The sequence below is a fragment of the Drosophila ananassae genome, chromosome 2L (assembly GCF_017639315.1).
Source record: "Drosophila ananassae strain 14024-0371.13 chromosome 2L, ASM1763931v2, whole genome shotgun sequence".
Classification (NCBI taxonomy): domain Eukaryota; kingdom Metazoa; phylum Arthropoda; class Insecta; order Diptera; family Drosophilidae; genus Drosophila; species Drosophila ananassae.
This window is the reverse complement of record NC_057927.1, coordinates 5,443,809-5,465,551: the sequence shown is the minus strand read 5'-3', so window position 1 is coordinate 5,465,551 and position 21,743 is coordinate 5,443,809. Positions and strand designations below refer to the sequence as shown.

Genomic DNA, 21,743 nt, shown 5'->3' with positions numbered 1-21,743 from the left:
CCTCGGCTGGAAGGAGGCTTCCAGCGAAAACAACAGGGACAATGAAGGCGGCCAGGAATCGCTTGCCAAATGATTGATTGAGTGATTAATGATTGACTGGCTGGCTGAATGGCTCTCGAGTGTATGGATCTGAGAAATTAAAGCCCAATCAGAGTCTTACAGTCATTAAAGTCAGATTTACAATACCAATCGAAAGATTTGCATCTACCTTCTCACGTCTTATGTCCGCAGAGACATTCGGAGCTTTTGGACCTGAAACAATTAAATGTGGTCCAAAGCGTTACTGGCCATTTATCAACGGCCTCAACTGTTTACCTGTCATATTATGCCCAAATCGGGCCTAGATGGGCCCATCTCCACAGCGGAGATGAATGTTTAACGAAATTTACACTGCGGCTGTTTAAAATAATTACACGAATCACCTAAATGAGTCGGAGCCGAGCCGATCGCTTTGGGGGTACCCACGAAAACGGAGACTGGAACTGGACAGGCACCCATTACCATGACAGATTATCTCTGATTGATTTCATTTTGCTGTCCGGTCGCTGCACAAACCCATAATGGAGCCCCGGACACGGGGACCCAAAAGCCAAAACACATCTCGGCGATTTCGGCTGCATGTGGACCACTCGGGGGCTTCGGGCCAAAAGCGAACCACCGATCGCCTTTTGCCGCCAATTGGCTGAAAAGATGAAACCGTAATTGCCACGCATTAGCTCCAAACTTAAGAAATCTTCTCCAAATTATGCTTAATGATCCAAGCTGTTTAACTTTTTTTGTAAGTTAAAGCCTGCCCCTCCGATCGTGCAGTTTCTCGTCCCCTAAGAAAGTGAGAAGACCTACGGATTCTTATGAATAATATACCCAATAGAACCTATCATTTCGAGGGCCATTATAATATTCACATATCATTGGAATTTTGTCATTCCCGATGTCAAATTAAGTCATCAAATTAGCAGCAATAAAAGGATAATTATTGTCTAGATTCTAGAAGCGAGAGATTCATAAACTCAGTGGCAATTATCTATAATTTTGTGAATGATTGGGAATAAAATTTCTTTAGAACAGAAACTCATCAGGAAAATATAATTGAAAATTCTTAATTGCAATGTTTTTTTCTAAAATGACTTGGAAATATTTTAGAATAAAAGATAACTCACAGGAAAATAAGCTTAGTTAAAGGTTTTAATGATTTCTGTAAATACAAATACTGCGAGAATAGAATTTTTAAATAATTCAAAAAGCGTAAGCTAATCTTAAAATTTCTTTCTGATTGACCCAAATACCTCTGCCTTAGAAGCTACTAAACTTTCTGTAAATATTTTTCACACCAAAAACCTGGGATATCCCCTCAAAACTTGCGCTTATCCATCAAAGAAAGTTTTTCTTTTCGGATAGTTTAAGCCAAAAACCTTTAATTTAGTGAAACTTTTTGAAGAGTTCCGATGCCGCGGCCAGAAGTGGCTAAAATGGAATCAGTAGGGCCCGAGAGCTTTGCTCAAATTTCCAATTACGTCTGTGTCAATCATAATTAGTAACAACGGCGATTTTTCATTAAAGGGCCAGAGAAGTATCGGACGTCTGGCTGCCGTAAAAGAAAACTGGAATCCGAGTGCCAGGGCGCAGCGGAGACTTCGGTTTCTCACACATCTCCCCACGGATCGGGAGCAGCTACAAGATAGTAAAGTCCGGAGGGGGGTAAAAAAAAGGGGGAGGAGCATAAACATGGCTAAAAGCGAGGCTCAGTTTGTTGTAACATGTAATTTGGTACGGCTCGCTTGCTGGCGGTCTGTTATGAATGTGACTAATTAAATTTAAAGATATCCCAGAGATTATCAATCTTTGAAGCGCATCGAAGATGGCCATCTTTAGGCTGGAGGATGGGGTATGAGAATGGAGTTGGGGGATGGGGATGCGGGGCAAGCAGAACAGCAACAAAATTTCACAAGATACAAAACAACAGGCACAACAACAACCATCAGCACCAAGCGAGCACATTTGTTTCATGATTGAAATAATGATTAATGAACGCGCCGCCAAAATTCAATTCGAATTTACTATGTATTTGGCCCGGGAGGGATTGGAACCTGGGACTCTCCAAAAATCGAAGTTACACTTGAAAAATAAACAAGATAAGTTTGGTCCTAGCTTGGAAATCTAAGCCTGCCTATGCCTAACTTACATATCTTCAAAATTCTTAAGTAAAATTTAATCTGTAGAGATTAACTAGATATTTTTTTAAGTGCATGGAAAACCAGACGGGACGCCGACCGAGTTCCATGCGTGAAATCCAGTTGGAGTGGGACGGGCTCACATCCAGAAAGCGAGGGCAGGGCGACTGCAAATGCATGTGGGCTCCATGCTGGTCGAAAAAAAAAAACAAAAACAAAAACAACAACTGCACTCGCTGTCCTGGCCAAGATCATCAATTACCACTTTTCTGGACCTAGAGAGACACTCTCGGTCGCAGTTGCCAGCCATTCTGGGCCCCGGCCCCCTTTTGGCCATCCAACAGAAACACCTTTTGAGAACGTTTTCATTTTCTGAAATGGCCAAATGGCTTTGTTAACAGCTTTTGTGCAGTGGCCGGCTTAATAAATGTTTATTTAATTGACTGCATATGTTCACGACTTGACTCTCGCTCCGTCCGTCAGTCATTCCTCTCTAAAAATCTGATCAAGTTCAGGCCCGGATCAAACACTCGTAATTATCATTCCGCCTCGCCGTTGAGCAACTCACTTGCGGTTCGTCATAACGATAAGTACTTGTCTGTAATTTGCAGATTATAAAGACAGCCCAGGTACAGCTCAGACCCGCAATCTCCCTGGGCGATTCGTAAGTCGCAGTCTTAATTAATGAACAAAGCCTAATTGTCTGATGCTCAGTTGCGCTTTTCAAATCGCTTTTTTTCGAGTCACGCAACTTAAATTTTTTCCCTGGCTTCGATACCCCTTACGGTAGGACTGTTTATGCAATCGAGTATGTACATAAGTGTTTAGAAATGAAGTAGTTCTCCATTGAAGATGTTTTAAATTTAATTCACATATTTAGTTATTCCTTTCAGCTCTCTTTTGTAACTAAGATTGTCTTATTATTTCCTCCCAATACTTTGATGAATGATTAGAAAGCAAACGTTACAAAAGTATCCATCAGAAACAACTCAATTTAGAGAAAAAATCCTAATAAAGTCTTGGAAGCAAATCCAATTGATCTCCCTTGGCTAAACGCTTCTCTATTTTTTCCATCAGAGACGGAACAGAGCAGGAGGAGTAACTTTTGTAAGTGCTTGTCCAGAGGACCGGGCATGTGTCGCCTGGGAAACAAATGATCTCGACCGGCAAGAGAAACCCAAGCGAGTGAAATTCTTTTATTTTTGGTTGGAAAGAAATCCACAGGAAGAGCGTCCAGCACGAAGAACCAAGTTTTCAATACCAAAAAATGTCAGATAAATCGGCTCAGCGGCAAACTCAGGCCCATGGCCATAATTAATGATGTGCTCCATATTCACGCATTGGTGTAGGTCTTGATGTCTCGCCCTCCCTTCCTCCGAATCGGAATCTGAATCTCCTGAAACCCGGACCGCCTGCATGTCCGTCGTCTGCTCTTTCATTTTCTACTTTTTCTGCTGCTCCTGGCAAACTGTCACTTTTCTGTATCCGCATCTTATGCCGGGCAACGTGACGGGGCCACGTGAGAGAAAGACTTTCCCCGCACCCGAAGAGATAAGGTTCCGTTTCGGCTGGCATTCCCATCTCCCAGATGCATCTGCTGGCGACTGCATCTAAGCAGATGCCTGGCATAGTTGGCATATCTTTTATCTGTCTGGTAACTGGAGACGCATGCTTTGCCAGCCATCACATCACTCATACGCCCCTTCAGCCCGATACTCCCCAAAGTGCAAGGCCCCAACATGACAGACAGGTGAAGCTTGGTTTAAAGGTTTCCGTTACGCTTTTGTATTTAAAGTTTGAGAGAAAGATTTGTAAAGCAATTTATAATATTTTTGTATGTGAATTTGGTTTTATATTTTGGACTATATAGCTGAATTGTATGTTATTTTAAACACCAAAAATCAAGTAGGTTTCAGCAAAAAGAACTCTTAAAGTAATTTTCACCCACAAACCCCAATACCCATTAGTTACATTAGTTCAACTTGATAAATTCCTCCCTTTTTCCCATTTCTCCTTTATCATTTTAATTTCATTTCTTATCGCTGGGCGTTGGGTGGAATTTTTGGCAGAGGACACCCGCACTCAGCTAATCAACGCGACCTCAAAATGTAAATAAGCCCAAATCCATCGCCGGAGACTATGGTTTTGGGCAAACATTGTCGCCATTTTCTTGCTACTTTCCTTTTTCTTTTGGATTTATCCCGGACCCAGTCCCAGTCCCAGTCCCAACCCTGATCCTGGATATCCTGTTCATCCACTTGGACGTCGCTGCGTGCGTTGCTGTCACTCAAGCCCATGCAAAAAGATACTTTTCTTTTTCTCGCCCTCTCGCACTCATTTCGCTTTCTCTGCCTGTTTTCGGTTCCCCCACTTTTTTTTTTTGTTTGTAATTTTCTTTCTTTCTCTCACTGGTTGTTTTTTCTTTCGTTTTTTTTTTTTTTTTTTTTGACACATAAAAGGACACGCACCGCGTCACATCATGAAAGGATTGATTAATGATTCGTTGATTTTCGCCCTTATTCTCTTTAGTTACAGTTGGGCACATAATCCGCCTCGTCTTCATTGCTTCCATTCTATTTTTGCGGCAGGCGGCAGCAGCAGGAGTCGTCCAAAGGACGAGGTCCGGGGCAGCAACTAGTCCAATTTTGCGTAAAGTGAGTTTTTAATAAGAAACGATGCATCACGGATTATTTCTAGGGTAGAAGTGGACACTGGACTGACCAGGTTGGCGGGCAAATGGAACACTATTTCAAAAACTAAAAGTCATTGTGGGAACTCGATAGATCTCATTTTAATAGCTCGTCGTTCTATGAAATATTACGATTTAATTTATTGTTTTAAGTTAATAAACAGTTAGCCACCTGCTGATGTATTTAGTTGCAGTAAAAGAAAAACAAGTCCGTGATTAATTTATTCCCGCGCACATTAGCAAAACAAATGTGGGTCAGTCCTAGTCGGGCTACTTTAACTTTGCGACTCCTCAAAGGGAAAGCCATTAAACGAAAACAAATGCCCGAGGGCTGGGTGCTGCTCATTAATAAAACAAAAGAAAGAAAGTAATTATCATCGGCCATTTCACACGAGGAGCCCCACTGGAGAGTGACAATTAAAAAAGGAATAAGGGAGCTGGCTGGTCGCGTGGGGTGCAGACGGATGGACACCCCATATGAAAACCCACCTTAATGAATAAGACACTTTGACAAAGTGTTGATATTTCGAGTAATTAAAAGCGACTTGGGGAAAGGACACCAGCTCTGGCTAATTCCTGCCCCTGCCAATGTCCTGGCCAGTCGCCATTCATTAATAGCAGCTTAGGCAGCTGTTGAGAGCGGCTGTTGAGAAAAGGGGGAGGCTTTCCGTTGGGGAGGACTTTGGACGTGACACATGTCGTCCCTGGCCAGGAATCTCACACAAGTAAATCAGTTTGGCATTCCACAAACAGCATTTTCGGACAGTGGCCATTGCTTCGAGCAGAAGGGACGAAACTCCCATTCCAAGACCCGGTTTTGGGCCAGCCATGTTCCTTCTTTTCGGGGGCGGAACTCGGTGTTTAAAGTGTCGAGATTAGAGTCTCAGGAGCAGAACAATGACTCAGAGTCGCTACCTAGGGATAATTTTCAAATTATATATTTCGATTTGGTAAAGTGTACGAGAGTGGCGCAAAACTGGAAAGTAAATAAGTCTAGAACAGGGAAAAGGAACATTTAAAAGGCGGAATGCGTAGCAACCTTCATCAAATTTGACTGACAGGTTTTCAAGACGTTCGCACTACCCAACCAAATGTTTCCGCTCCCCGCCATGGTTTTGAGAAAAATAATAAAGTGAGACAATGGTAACCATCGTTTTAAAATTTTATAATCTTTAAAGTATAAATAAACTTGGGAAACAAATTTTAAAAGGAAACAATTATTTTTTTATTTTCTGAATTTAATGTAGTAGTTGAAGCCATCTACCGGCTGATAGAAATGGAATCCACTTGAAGCACTTGAAGAGTTAGCCAGTGCACAAACCGTAGTCGCAGATTGTAGTATGTAAAATACTTGTGGTATTTTTTTATTTTTACGGTAGTAAATTTAGGTACAATTTCGATGCTCGAAATGAAGCTCCGGAAAATCGTAACGCTGCAAAAATGAAGCTCTGGAAAATCGTAACGAGAATATTACGCATTCCGTAATATTTTTCCGCGCAGAAATGTAAAAATGAACATTTAAAATTTTGAATTATTAAGCAATTAAAACGAGGCTTTTTTTAGGGAAAAATAAGGAGTTTATTGTTTTAGATTTGAATTTTTATTACATACTATTATTTTGCAGAGGTGTCCATAAAAACGGAGTCAGAGTCGGGAGACCCCGTCCCCGGACCCCCTCAGTTGCTTCCACAAGTGGTCCTCCTGAAACAAAGATCAAAACGGAATCCTCTGCATCCACAATGGATTCTGTAAAAACGGAACATTCTGGTAGTGCAGATCCTTCAACAGGATCTTTGAAGGCATTCCCTTCTTATCGAACTTAAAAGTGTTATGAATAGTGGGAAAGTCAACCTACGTGATGGCACCCAACCTCTTGACTTCCATCATTTTCTCACAATGTTCAATTTAAATCGAATTACAATTCGAAATCAGTTACAAATTCCTCTTATCAGTTAAGACTGATAAATATGTATGCTCCGCAACTCAAAAAGCCGTAAAGGTAATTTATAGGTAAATAATGACAATTTCAATATCTAAATTAGACTCAATGGCCTTCCCAGAAGATAAAACGAAAAAAGGTAAAATTTACACATGACCAGATTTGGTGGGGAAAATTTTGGAGGGCGCTGGCGGAACCATCCGGCCCAAAATGGTCGACGGATGTGCCTCAAGTGACGCCTTATGCAAATTAGGACAAAGTGCAGGGACGTTTGCACAAAACTGCAAACTTTGCCAATTTCTTCTCACACGAGCTTGTACAGAAATCGGCGTCTAACAATCGACTTGACCCAAATAGGGTCTCCTCAAACACACCCCCAAGGCACATACCCACGTACACACAAATGGAGGAGCCGCCCTCCCCCAGCGAGACTGTAATGGCAATTTGTATGCAAAATTTCGAGAATGTAAATTTCATGCAACACATCGAATAAATTGAAGTCGGCAGGAATATAAATGAAAGCAAAGGAACTCGGCAAGAACGACAAAGTGTCCATCGTCCGGTTGCGAGAAAATTTCAAATGTACAACTTATTTCAATTGAAGAAGGGAAATACAAAAGACTGTCAATGGTTTCGAGTTATATTTAGAATCATTTTATTCATGTCTAGGAAGAACTCTTAAATTCTTAGAGGATTTTGTTCAGGGCTTGTGAACATGATTCCAAAATTTAAAATTAATATTAAGTTTTAACTATAATTTCGACTTGTTATAAGACTTAACTATGGTATAATTAACAATATAAGAATATAATACTAATAGTAATTTTTTTAATCTAATCTTTTAAAAGTAGTGTCCTCTCTCTTCTTTATATCTGAATCATTGCCATTGAAAAGTGAAACTTTAAAAACTGCTCGCTTATCAATGAATGTAAGTAAGTCAAAGAAAATAGTGTCACACAATTCATTATCAGGGATTTAGTTGCAAGACCTGGGAATCTATTACTTGGCAACGGCCGCAGGGGGGATTAATTCTTTCTGATTCACAGTTTATTATACAGCATTTTCAGGAATTACTCTTTAACTTTTACTTAATAACATTAAATACAGATTAAATTTCAGTTTAAAATAGTTCCAGAAACAGTTCCGAAACGTGGTTTTTAAAAACAGGCTCCTTCTTAAACTAATTTATCCAATCACTTCATTAAACACTTTTATTTTACGATGGAAATTGAACCACACAAACCTCTCTAGAACCGAATTTGTCCTTAAAACTAGTATAAAACAAATTCGGATCTACAGGGTAGACGTGGAGCAAACTGGATAGGAGCACAGCCGCAAGGTGTGACGGTGTTGGGTGAGGCGGTGGGCAATCACGGTGGGGCTGGAAAAAAAAGGTTAAAATATTAATAAACATATACAATGTGTGTGTGGTTGTGGGATTGTGTATACGAAGGAGTAATTTAGCCAACGCGGCAATTACATGAGCCCCGGGAAAATTATATTTATCGTGCCACACGTGATGCGGTGATGGCTGCCACCTTTGTCGTTTCCTTTTTCATTGTAGTTGGCTTTCCTCTGGAAACTATGAAATGACCCAAAATGTGATTACAAAGCTCGCTGTTTCGCCTGCCAATTAAATGGAGGCATGTTCCGCAGCCGTGTCCGGGTCCGTGTCCGTGTCCGTGCCCGTATTCCTGACCAGAAAATGGAGAGTCACGAAGGCCCTGGCCCGAGAGTTTCCTGCTCGGTGTTGTCTTCGCTGCAGCTGCGGAAAACCAACTGAAGCCAAGACCTCTCCGGGTGCTCCGAGATTAGGCAGCAGTCCGAAAAAAAAGGCAGAATACGGAAAGTAATGCCAGCGTTATCGAAAGAAGCGGTGCCGGCGATAAGATAAGATACCACTGCGATGTCTATGGGAGTGCTTAGAGCGCTTGTATCTAATTGATTGCGCTCGGATTACGGCACTTTCTTCACGTCGATAAAAGAGGTGCGCGAGGCCTGGAAGTGGGATAGACATGGTGCCCATTTAAAGAATGATAGATCTGATTTGGCTCTCTGTTTGCCCTGAAATCAATCAGGGAGTCGCCTCGCTAAGCTCCCGACCTGGAAGGCTGTCGCCAGTGGGTTCTCCGGCTCTCCCCCACTCCGGCTAATTTGTTTGCCGTGGGCGCCACCTTAAGCCTTCTTGTCCCTGCTCCAGTTCGCTAACGATGGTTGGTGATGATTCAGCATTAAGCCGTCCTAAGACTGCTGAGTAATGACTGGTGGAAGCGGAGGTGTCGGAGTCGGTGTCGGTGTCGGAGTCGGTATCGGTGTCGATGGCAGTGCAGAGTGCAGATGCCTTTATGGAGTCCGTGTCCTGTAATGAAATTTCAATTAATTAATGTCTTTTTAGCAGTATTCATTAGCACTAAACGGCAGGACTAAGCTGGCAAAGTCAAAAACCTTTTCGGGGCTGGCGGGTTACCCTAGAAATCCCTCGGATTAGGCCCGTAATGGCAACAAATCTTGCGTAAACAAAGGAAAGAGGACAAGCCGTTTGACTTTGCACACCCTCTAGGACTCTTTCTCAGTCCTCCCATCTCTCTCTCTCTCTCTCTAGTCCTCTGTCGCTTTCTCTTTCTGGCTGTCGGAGGTGCCTCTTTGTCTGCTGGTCTGGTGGTTGTCCTTTTTGCAGCCTCAACATGGCTGCTCCGGATTTTACCCTGCCCGAGCTGGCCCGAACCGTGAGTGTCTCGCTCAGCTCGCTCTCCAAATGTGTACACACAATCCACAAGGACACACTCGAGGAGGGGTGGCGACAGGGAGCGCGCTACTGCGGAAAAGGGAAGGATAATCAGGGTGAAGGACCAGGCAGGCAGCCAGGCAGCCAGGCAGCTGCCAGCCAGCTCGCAAGTCAAACTGCCCCAATTATCAATTGGTGGGCTAAATTATCGCCGTTGTGCCAAATCAAAATTTGCGAAAATATATTACATCACCCCCAACAACACCCCCGAAACTAAAAATGCTAATTGATTTCACGTGGTCAGATGTTAGCACCTTCCGCAAAATCGTCAGGAAATAAACAATCCCAGAGGCCGTCCATAGCCCAGAGTCAATGCTAATTCATCGCAAATATTTGACAGCATTAAATATGCTAGTGGGGGCTAGATTTGTCGCTAATTTGTTGCACTAAGGATTTCGCGGATCAGCCCATTAGTACAGTCATTCCGCGGCGCTAATAATAATTACAGAGGAGCCATTGTAAGGTGTATTTTTAGAAGCGTGTGTCAGGCTTGATTATTGGCTAAATTTTAAATAAAACGAATCATTTAGTTTCAACTGAGTCTGATGATAAACTATTCTAAAATTCCCCATATAACTTTTTACTATCTGTCATTAAGCATTGTGTGAAAGTTGATATCCCATAAAATTAAATTAACTTTTATGCGTTTCATTTATTGTTTTTAACTATTTATAGTTGTAAAAAAAAAGAATAGCTAGTTTCTTGAACTGTTATCATTAGTTTGTCAAACTAGTTTAATTGTTTTCCCTTTGTTATTCCCAAGAAACATTGATTAATTAATTTACGAAGAATTTCGTGGTTATCTTTGAATTGATAAATTTTGATGTACGAGCAAGTCAGATACAATTTCGGTTGTTCTATTTTCGTTTTCTTAACAGATAGTCACAAAAAGACTCTTTCAATCGGAACTTTGAGCTTGGGGAGTCCATTAATTATCTTTAAGCCATAAGTATAAGTAATAACTTCATTTTGTCAGCTCTGAGCCACCAAATCGGTTTATTTTCGTTCAGACTTTCGTTCAGATAGAAGCATTTCAATAATTCTACGGATGAGTCTACGGATGCAACAATAGTAATGAGATACAAAGAGAAACTCCAAGACGATCCCCGCCGGAAGCGAATGCGAAAATGTACAAAAGGCGAGTGGGGAATGCGTAGTACACTGGGAGAAATAGTAGAGTCTTTACAAATATGATAGATTGAGAAAATGCTATCTGACAGTAGAACTACATATCTGTTAAATCAAAGATTAAAGATTAGTTGGGAAGAATTTCAACAGAATGGGATGGGACAGAAGTTATTTCTCCCTGTTTAGTCTCCCCTTTGCCAGCAGCTAACCTATTCCCTGACCAGACCCATAAACCATCGGACGTCGAGCAGCAGCAGCAACAAAGGGGCAATGACTGGCTGAAATTTTTGCAATGTTGCTGTAGCACACGAAGACAACTTCGCACATAAATCAAAGTCTCTGCCCCCCTGGAGGAGGAGGAGGTGCTGGGCAGATCATTTACCTTGGTCAGTGCCAAATGTCACCGTCCAGGGTGCAGTGCGTCACCATTCAATCACCACGTTTGCCCCACTGTGCCGGACGGCCCTCTGCCATGTTTTTTTTTTTGTTTTTTTGTATTTTTGTTTGCATCGCCAACGGAGCTCGGGGGCCAAGGTTGTTTCAGTTTACTGAATAATATTATTATTGCTACTTCACCTTCTTGCCATTCGCCGCGAAAATGAAGGGGCAGGTAGACTGGGATAGGCACTGGGATAGAAATGAAAGAAGAAATTCCGAAAACGGAGCGCGGTATTTATTTTGAACCTGCCCAAGATTGCGGCATTTTGTATCTGCCCATCTGTATCTGTATCTCGGGTCGCGTTACCTACATCCTACCATCCATATATCCCCACCTATGAGTGCTGGCTGGCATTCCGGTCGGTCCCTGTCCCTGTCCCTGTCCCTGTTCCAGGTTACCGGCTCCTCTCTCTCTCTTGATTGTTGTCGGTGTCCGTTTGTTGTTTACGAAAATACGCGCCTTCCTTTGGGGTCTCTGGCCGTTTCCCTCCTTGGCTCTTTGCATTTTATTTTCATTTAGTGTCTTAATTTATCATTTCGCCGGGCTTAATGAAAATGCGCGGCCAAATAATCACAGAACACTAAGAGAAATGATTAAAAACTAAGCCAAATAACCTTTATCGGATTAGCTCCCAGTTACGAGTTACGAGTTACATCTAAAATAAATATCTGCCCATATGAGGTTCCTCAAACAAGATTACATCTGAATTAATGAACTCTGCAGTAGAGCCTGTTTGTTTTTCTCTCTCTGCAATAGCCAAAGTGCAATAGCCAGTTCTCGGGCAGCTGCATTGGGTTGACTGGCTGTTTGTTTGGAAATTTGCATGAAATTCCAATAAATAAGTCATACTGCAGTTACCCCAAATGAAGTGAAAGAAGTTCTCAGTTCGGTTCTACACATGGGGTTGGCAGGGAGGATGGGAGATGGAGTTTCAGTTCCCACTACATGGGGTGCTAGGGGTGCTAGGGGTGCTAGGGGTGCAGAGTTAATGCCAGAAACTCGATAAGGGTACAGGGTAAAATGCAGCATGTGGCAAGGTCAATTCCGAGGTGATTGTGGTTTCCTTGGGGACTTCTTTTCATAGGAATATGTTTAGTCACTCCTACAAAGTTAATTCAAAATGCTAAAGAAAATGGTGCTTCCTCTCATAACTATGGTCTTGTGAATTATGCAACGCAACCTCATTTATTTGATGACCTATTGACACAGAAGCTTCGCCCCCTTGGCTGGGGCATCTTGTTACCAGTTGACAGATTTGAATCTGAAAAACTCTCAACACTCTCCTAAGCTCATTCATATTTATGATCCCCCAAACACATTGGAGATGCAAACTTTTGAAAAATTCATATCTAATCACAGAGGCTCTCGCTCGACTCTCCCCAAACATTTCACAGTCTAAGCCGCCTTGTAAATGGCTTTAATTGCCCCGAGGAATTGGGCCCAACACTGGCTGCATTTAGTGGGTCATGTGGACAATCTGAATAATTACACAATGGCCCAGGCAAATTTATGATTCATAATCAGGTCAAAACTGAACCGAAAACAAGCGAACTCGTTGGCCCAGGCCCCTCCATGAAGATGTCAGTTCAAAATCGGAGACGAACAGGTCCCCGAATTTTTGTCTCAAAGCCACAAAAAGCGGCAAGTCGGACAACGTCAGCAAATGCATAAAATAGCCATAAAGTTTTATTAACTTTGTTTTTTCATATAAAGCCTGTGACCCAGCAAGTTTTTTTTTCGCCATCATCGGCTGGCTCATTTGGATATTAGTCAGTTGCCGGTTTTGGTTCGAACCATTTGCATACGGAATGAGGAACAAAACAATTCGTAACAAATATCGAAAAGCGCTCTCCAAAATCTATTTAAATTTTTTAATTTTATTTCTCCTAACGGGTTTGACCTTTCCCAAAAAAAGAGAAAATAGGTATGGGGACTTCTTTTCTAAAGGGGGTTCCCTCGAATCGAAACCAGCGCCATGTTGCTGCGCATCCCTGATTCTGATACGCACCTTACGCGCATCCCCACGCAATATGTGCAGGATGCACTATGTGTCCAATACACAGGAAAAAAAAGGGGGTTCTTGCTAAGATTTGCATCAAAAAAATTACATTTGAATTATTAAAAGGAGTGGGAGATTGGGACAGTTGCTATGGCGGGTACTGTCCCTCATCTGGTCATAACTCTCCTTTAAGAACTAATTCCATTAAGTGCTACTATTTTTCTCTCAGTGCTAGTCCGGGCTGCGTGCTATATACGCAAAATACATTAAATGCAGCCGCTCCTGCAGCCGCCCTGGGGCTGTGGCTGGGTCATCCTCCTTCCCGGAATCACCATCTCAGCCCGGGGCTTAACACTTTGCCACTTGGCGTATCTGGGCCCGATTATCATCGACTTCCCCACCACCACCAACACCACCAGCACCGCCGCCACCGCCGATTCCATTACGGGATTATGAGGCGGTGGGTGGTGCAGCCCGGAGCAGCTGTCGCCGCCGTCTTGGGCCCCGCCACTAATACATATTCGGTATACTGCTTAACCCATGCACTAAATGGCGGGACAAGTGTTTGGTAAATGGGCTTGGTGTGGGGATGTGGGAAAGGGGGTTGGTTGCTGTTGGCCTGACTGGAGGAGGGTGGGCTAGCTGGAGTGCTGTTTTTGTTGTTGTTACTACTGATAGCGCGACAACGAGGTTGAAGTTCGTTTTTATACGTTTTTTTTTTTTTCGCCCGACTTTTGGGCTTGTAGGGGTGAGGCCCGGTCGGCTGGCTCGACTTCTGGCAGTGTTTCTGCGCAAATGAAAAGTGGATGAAAGGCGCTGCTGCGACACTCACACACTGCCACAGAACGGGCACACACAGATACACTTATACCGAGGCGTCGACGAGTCAAAACGAGGACAGGCGCAGGCTTTGGAAATGGCAATTGACTCCGGCGAAGGCCCCCCCAGGCCGCCTCCTGGGCCGCCCACACGCCCCTTTTGGTGCACATGCGTACTGCCCATTTGGACTTTTGCTCGCCAGTTTCTTAAAAGCATGCACATTTCAATTAAGTTTTCAATTTTTGACATACCTGGCCCGACTGGGTTTTCTGGGCTCGGCTTTAAATCCTTTCGGCTTTTTTTTCGATTTCAGATGGGCCCGGAGTTGAATTAAATTTTTGGAAAATAGTTCCACCACTTTAGCACAGAGTTTTCTGGTTTTTTGTTGCATATTTTTGCGGGTTGTTTGCAGCCAGGATTAGGTCGCAGCCTCCTTTCTGCAGGATGATGGCTGCTCTGCCCATCTTTGCTGCAGCGACGTCAGCAGCAGGAGAGGCAGCAGCAGCAGCGGCGGCGGCGGGCGGGCGATATGGCCGCTTTCGCAGAGCAGGGCGCTCATGTTCCGCCGCGGTCGGCGTCAAATTACAAACTGAAACTCAGTTTTCTGAATCGAAGCGAGCTCAGTCGACGGCGACGAAGGCGACCCACCAAGCCGGTGCTTATTGCCAATGTTGAGTTGATAACAGCCATATCGCTCCGCCGCTCTCTGTCTCTGTCTCAGTCTCTCGCCCTCGGCCTCTCCCTTTCGCACCTGGGCTCTGGGCTTGGATCTGGTTTGCACCTAATACCGGGGAAAGTTGGAGAATCGTAGAGACTCGAAGGTCTCTCTCGGCCTGCGAAGAGAACTGAGCAGCAAATAATCAAGAGCACTGGAAAAAATTAAATTTCTAATACTCGGTCTATCTTTTTAACAATTTTTATGCTTTTAAAGTAGAATCTTTTCATTAAAATTGTTTAAAAAATTCAATCTTTAAGATAACAGGAAAGGAGAAGATTTTTATGGGTTTTCTTTAGGAAGCTTTAGAAGTAAGTTTTTTTTAAATAAAACTCTGGATATGGAAAGAAATTTATAAAAATATTGAAAATGTGTGATGTTTTAAACACGATAGAGTAATACTTTTATTTAACCGTATATTTAAGAGGAAATATAAAATATTTTACCGAGAGTTCAATAGTTTTCCTATTCTAACTTTGAAGTATAAACAAGATTGCCAGTAAAGTATATAATTCCTGAAAACATTACCATTTTTCCTCTCCAAGCACATCTCTTCTAGTTACTCTTTCATTTCGCCAAGTGTTACGAGTCCTGTTCCTTAATTTTCCAGGGCACGACATCGCGGCTCATATACCCCCGGAGAAACAAGGAGAATTCAAGCGCATCCAGCTCATTTGTAGACTTTTGTGGACTCTGTTTCCAACCGTTCCGAATTGCCCAACGCCATCTGAGTGGTGTATGCGTGTCCTGGCGGCAAAGGACCTCGGTTCTCTGGCCAATTTACGAGAACATAGTTCGCTCTCTCTCCCTATATCTCTCAGTATATCGCTCTTCCCCGACATAACCATAACTCCCCCCGATAGCCCTTCATACCCCCCGATACCCCTTGGGCCATCCAGGACCTCAGAGTCAATGAAACTTCTTTGTTGGAGATGCGGAGACGAGAACGCTCCGCGTGTTTTCAGAATGAAATCAAAGTGGGATATTTAAAGCCTCATTAATCAGTCGTCGCAGGAGCAGGGAAAATCCTTGTCCTTTTCGCCCTGGTCGTCCTCGTCGCCCCGGGGAGAACGCTGGCTCCTTGAGCACCGTTGAGGGCTCCCATTTGTCGGGTCCTGGGGGCGGAGTCTGGTGTTGATGCGCTCGTTAAATTCAAATTTGTTGCATTGATAATTACACATTTAGCCATCAAAGGGGGACACCATTAGCTCCAGTAATTTCCTAACCCCGTTATGAATGTCAATCCGCGGCAAACATTTTAATTAGCTACTTTTTAAATGAGGACAAAGTGTGTTATTTAAAAATATTAGCGAACAAATTCAGTTTCTGGCGGATAAAATCGGTTTAAAGAAAAGTATTAGGAACGAGTTTAGGCGGCAAAACTTTTATGAATGTGGTTTCTAAAAAAAAAATTATATAGAATTATGTAGTAACTCTAAAACCAAGCAATTCCTATAGTTTCTGTTGCATCCCGGGGCAGATGCATTTTAAGAAAGAATATTTTTCTGACATCCGCCATTTGGATCTGTCATAAACATCCCAGGCTCGAAATTTTAGATGCAAGCTGCTGTTCCAGGACTCTCTAACGAGGAAAACCTATTGTTCCGTTTGTGTTTGCCATTTTTTAATTTATGGCCCATATTTCCTCTTGGTTTTTTCTTCTATTTTTTTATGCAACGGCTACCTGAAATGGAGTTACGGCCGAACAACAGGTAAGAGCCTGCTAATGGTCGCAGCCTTGGTCTGTGTGCCAAATGGAATTTCTTCCTCTTCGGCCCGGCAAGTCGTCCAACGTCATGGAACAGTTTGGAAAACGTCTCTTGACTTTGGTTTATCATCTAAATATTTTCGTTTATTCTGCCGATTAGCATGTACACCAAACGTTTTCTCCTGCTCGTCCCCGCTTTTATTGTTGCATCGTGAGTCGCTGCTGCCGGTGGGGCAATTTGATGATCCGTCGTAATGAATGCTAATTAAACGCATTCGTTTTCTAGTCCACTTGGCAGGCGGCAACAAACGGCCAGCATCCATCCCAACGTCCGTTGCTAAATCGACTAGAGCCGCTCGATTTGGTCTCGGTACATACCATACTGTGTGTTCTGTGTGTGTATGATACGCTCTTGGGGTTCGGCGGGGTAGGAAAGTGTGTCAAAAATTCTTAGGCGTATCCAGCCAGCCACTAAAACGGCCAGCAACAAAACCCAAAAGGCCGGAATCTAGCAAACATCGAGGTACACACACACACACAGACGCACTTGAGCACTCGTAGATACAAAGTATCTGTTGTACAGCACACAATTTGGGTATATCCACGACGGCGGCAGTAAATGGAAGTGCAAATAAAAGGTGCTAATTTCATGAGGGTTCAATTAGATGTTGGCCCGACTAGGTACGCTTTCTTTTTCAGTTTCTTAGCTTCGATTCTTGTTTGGTTATGATTTTAAACAGAATCATATGAATAAAAATGAAACATGCATTAAACTTACATAAATAAAATAAAAAAAGGGGAAAAAAAAGTTGGCTCGCCCGAGCAGGGACTTGAACCCTGGACCCTTGGATTAAAAGTCCAATGCTCTACCGACTGAGCTACCCGGGCATGTACCTATCGTCTGCCATAATGCCATTACGTTTCGGACCCGATTCTGACCGAGAAAGCTTCTGAAAGCTCTAATTCTAAATGCGGCCAAAATAAAAGTTTAAATATATATTTGAAGAGTGAAACAAAATACTCAAGAATATTGAGTGAAAAATATCACACAGAACGAATTTTTCAAAATAAAAAAATAAAATTTTCGGGAAGCAAAAGATTGTGGTCCAACCATGTTGGTTGAGCTGATAACGGCAGTTCACTCCGGTACGCTATCCCACTACTGCCTACCACGGGAACTCTTGGCTGCTGGTTTTCACCCCTGGCCCGGTTCATCCCTCCTTAGCCAACCTGAATGCCTTGGACTCCTCCATGGCACCCATATTGATGGCAAGCTTAGTGCGGACGTTCCGTCAACATGAGCTGGTCCGCTACACAGTGAATCCCAGCCTCAGGCCATCCCACAATCAGACCTCACAGAAGCGTGATTACAGAAGATGCCAACCTTCCAGTCGAAAGCATTTTGGTCAATGGCTCAGATACATACTACTAGATAGAGATACATTCCACATCGCTATGTTATCGACTATATACACTGCTGTATCCACACATCTATAATTAACTGCTTGTCTACAGTTTTAGAAGCCCTGTAAACTGCTTTACCACTTTTCGAACTACTTTATCGATCTTTTTGTAGACAATCTTTGTTACCAATATTTTTTAAAGATTTTAAGTTATACACTATGATTTGAAATATATATCTGTTTTGTTACATTTTTCATAGCTGACCTCATAGCGTCCAGTAAGTATCATATACTGAGTAAATATTTAATTGTTTGCACTGCTTTATAAGTTTTTTGGAATCTAGACATTTTGTTCAATATTTGAAAAACTGGATATATAATATCCTAAAGAAATTCAAACAGAATTCTTAATAATAAAATTTTTACCACTTTTTCAACCCTGAATATGTATTCCATCAAAATTTTTTTTAAGATATATTTATAAGGAGTAGTTTTATCTGTTCGCATAGGATTCACATTAAACTTTCACAGATATAAAATTAATGGGAATTATGGTGAATATTAAAAAAGAAGTAAATAACAACTGGAAATTACAAAAAAATTGGACCGCCCGAGCAGGGACTTGAACCCTGGACCCTTGGATTAAAAGTCCAATGCTCTACCGACTGAGCTACCCGGGCATGTAAAAAAATAGCGGCTTAGAATACTTTAACTAAAGTCCTTTTCATATTTGAATCGGATTTATCTATATATCCTTCCAGACATCCTTTAAAACACTTCTCAGGATTATTAGACATAGATGGAATACAGAAATATTATGTAATAACAATTTAAAAAAAATCATTTCAACAATATCACAAATCGAGGTTCAGGAAAAAATTGGTAAAACTACGACCTTCGCTGGGGCTCAGGTAGTACTCCCATGCATTTTTATGAATTTCGAAGGGAACCCCCAGAAAATTTAACAAAAAAACTAAAAAATCTTTTGTTTTCGGTTTTTGATGCAGATTGAGGGAGAATCGATATACAAACCGTTTCAGGTATTCCGCTCAAGGATCGGAGGAAAATTGCAAAAATATGCCTTTCGTTGGGGCTTACATAGTCCTCCCATGCATTTTTATGAATTACGAAGGGGACCCCCCAGAAAATTTTACAAAAAATCTAAAAAATATTTTTTTTTCAGCTTTTGATGCAGATTGGTGGAGAATCGATTAAGAAATCGTTTAAGGTATTCCGCTCAAGGATCGGATGAAAATTGTGAAAACTGTGGGCTTCGTTGGGGCTCATATCGTCCTAAAATGCATTTTTATGAATTTCGAAGGAGACCCCCCAGAAAATTTAACAACAAATCTAAAAAATATTTTGTCTCCAGATTTTGATGTAGATTGGTGGAGAATCGATTAAGAAATCGTTTAAGGTATTCCGCTCAAGGATCGGATGAAAATTGGCAAAACTATGGGCTTCGTTGGGGCTCATATCGTCCTCCAATGCATTTTTATGAATTTCGAAGGGGACCCCCCAGAAAATTTAACAAAAAATCTAAAAAATATTTTGTTTTCAGCTTTTGATGTAGATTGGTGGAGAATCGATTAAAAAATCGTTTAAGGTATTCCGCTCAAGGATCGGATGAAAATTGTGAAAACTGTGGGCTTCGTTGGGGCTCATATCGTCCTAAAATGCATTTTTATGAATTTCGAAGGAGACCCCCCAGAAAATTTAACAAAAAATCTAAAAAATATTTTGTCTCCAGATTTTGATGTAGATTGGTGGAGAATCGATTAAGAAATCGTTTAAGGTATTCCGCTCAAGGATCGGATGAAAATTGTGAAAACTATGGGCTTCGTTGGGGCTCATATCGTCCTCCAATGCATTTTTATGAATTTCGAAGGCGACCTCCCAGAAAATTTAACAAAAAATCTTAAAAATATTTTGCCTCCAGATTTTGATGCAGATTGGTGGAGAATCGATTAAGAAATCGTTTAAGGTATTCCACTCAAGGATCGGATGAAAATTGTGAAAACTATGGGCTTCGTTGGGGCTCATATCGTCCTCCAATGCATTTTTATGAATTTCGAAGGAGACCCCCCAGAAAATTTAACAACAAATCTAAAAAATATTTTGCCTCCAGATTTTGATGAAGATTGGTGGAGAATCGATTAAGAAATCGTTTAAGGTATTCCACTCAAGGATCGGATGAAAATTGTGAAAACTATGGGCTTTGTTGGAGCTCATATCGTCCTCCAATGCATTTTTATGAATTTCGAAGGAGACCCCCCAGAAAATTTAACAAAAAATCTAAAAAATATTTTGTTTTCAGCTTTTGATGTAGATTGGGGGAGAATCGATTAAGAAATCGTTTAAGGTATTCCGCTCAAGGATCGGATGTTAGTGAATCGTGGTGTATGACTGTCCCGATAGGTAACACCTCTTTGGCCAAGTATATTTTCATATTATCCCAACACTGGTTAAATGTATCAAAATATGACCATTTAGAACACTCTGGGAAATACGGGTTTCCTTATCAAGTAAAAACACAGTTTCCGCTATTGTTTTAATAAATTTTATTTGGAAAAAATACAATTGTTAGATTTAATTTTGGTCCTTGGACTTAAAAGGACCTCCAAAAAATATAAATAAAAATTTCGGGTTGCAATAGATTGTGGTCCAACCATGTTGGTTGAGCTGATAACGGCAGTTCACTCCGGTACGCTATCCCACTACTGCCTACCACGGGAACTCTTGGCTGCTGGTTTTCACCCCTGGCCCGGTTCATCCCTCCTTAGCCAACCTGAATGCCTTGGACTCCTCCATGGCACCCATATTGATGGCAAGCTTAGTGCGGACGTTCCGTCAACATGAGCTGGTCCGCTACACAGTGAATCCCAGCCTCAGGCCATCCCACAATCAGACCTCACAGAAGCGTGATTACAGAAGCTGCCAACCTTCCAGTCGAAAGTCGAGGGTTTATAACTCAAACACATTTTCGATGACGTATGGAGTATGAACCTTTTCCACTATGTTATCGACTCGTTGAACCCCGGAATGAAGGTTGTTGTTGCATGTAAGATGTAAAATTTATATTTAAATAATTATTTCAGGTGCAAGCTTTTAAGAAAATATAGAAAATAATTGTCAATTAAGAAAAAAGACAGACTTTATGTCGGAAGCAGAAGATTTAAAACTCGAACCCACTTTGGTTAATATTTAATACTTGAACAACGTGCACTATGTTACCGACCACTACCTTATCGACGCATGCGGATTGTAGATGGTTGTATAGATGTTTTATGAAAACCATTAAATATCTTGGGTCGTAAAAAGTTAATTGAAGCTTAAAATAAATAAAATAAAATAAAAAATCGTTATAAATAAAAAATAAATAATAAAAAAATAGTAAAAAAAGTCGATCGCCCGAGCAGGGACTTGAACCCTGGACCCTTGGATTAAAAGTCCAATGCTCTACCGACTGAGCTACCCGGGCATTTGGTTGCCTCCTGCCGAAATGCTAACAAAACTAGACCTCCTTCGAAAAGAACAAATTAAATAGGTTCTGGAAATAATTAGTTTAAATAATTATTTCCGCTAAAATGTGTTTTATTTTTATGAATGCAAAAAAAAAATAGTCCGCCCGAGCAGGGACTTGAACCCTGGACCCTTGGATTAAAAGTCCAATGCTCTACCGACTGAGCTACCCGGGCATTCGGACGTCACGGATCCAGGAACTGTTCTCAAAACAATTATCCTTCCCCTTGCATTAAAAACCCGATTTAAACAAAGATCCAGTACATTTTAAAATAGTTTTTATTTTTTTATGCCATATTCATACATGTTTACATACTTGTTTTGTTTTTGTTTTATTTATATTTTTATGGTTTTTGTGGTTTTTATAGTTGAAGTTTCATTCGTTTTTCGATTTTGATTCCATTTTTGTTGCATTAACATTGCCTT

The 21,743-nt window shown here is 41.6% G+C and overlaps 4 non-coding genes across 4 annotated transcripts; all 4 read right to left on the bottom strand.

Annotated features, from left to right (window-relative positions):
* Positions 1-17,207: 17,207 nt before the first annotated feature.
* Trnak-uuu lies at positions 17,208-17,280 on the bottom strand. The gene has a single exon. It is a non-coding gene; the product is annotated as a tRNA-Lys (tRNA).
* Positions 17,281-18,402: 1,122 nt separating this feature from the next.
* Trnak-uuu lies at positions 18,403-18,475 on the bottom strand. Its single transcript has one exon. It is a non-coding gene; the product is annotated as a tRNA-Lys (tRNA).
* Positions 18,476-21,203: 2,728 nt separating this feature from the next.
* Positions 21,204-21,276, bottom strand: Trnak-uuu. Its single transcript has one exon. It is a non-coding gene; the product is annotated as a tRNA-Lys (tRNA).
* A 144-nt stretch (positions 21,277-21,420) lies between these two features.
* Trnak-uuu lies at positions 21,421-21,493 on the bottom strand. The gene has a single exon. It is a non-coding gene; the product is annotated as a tRNA-Lys (tRNA).
* Between the last annotated feature and the right edge of the window lie 250 nt (positions 21,494-21,743).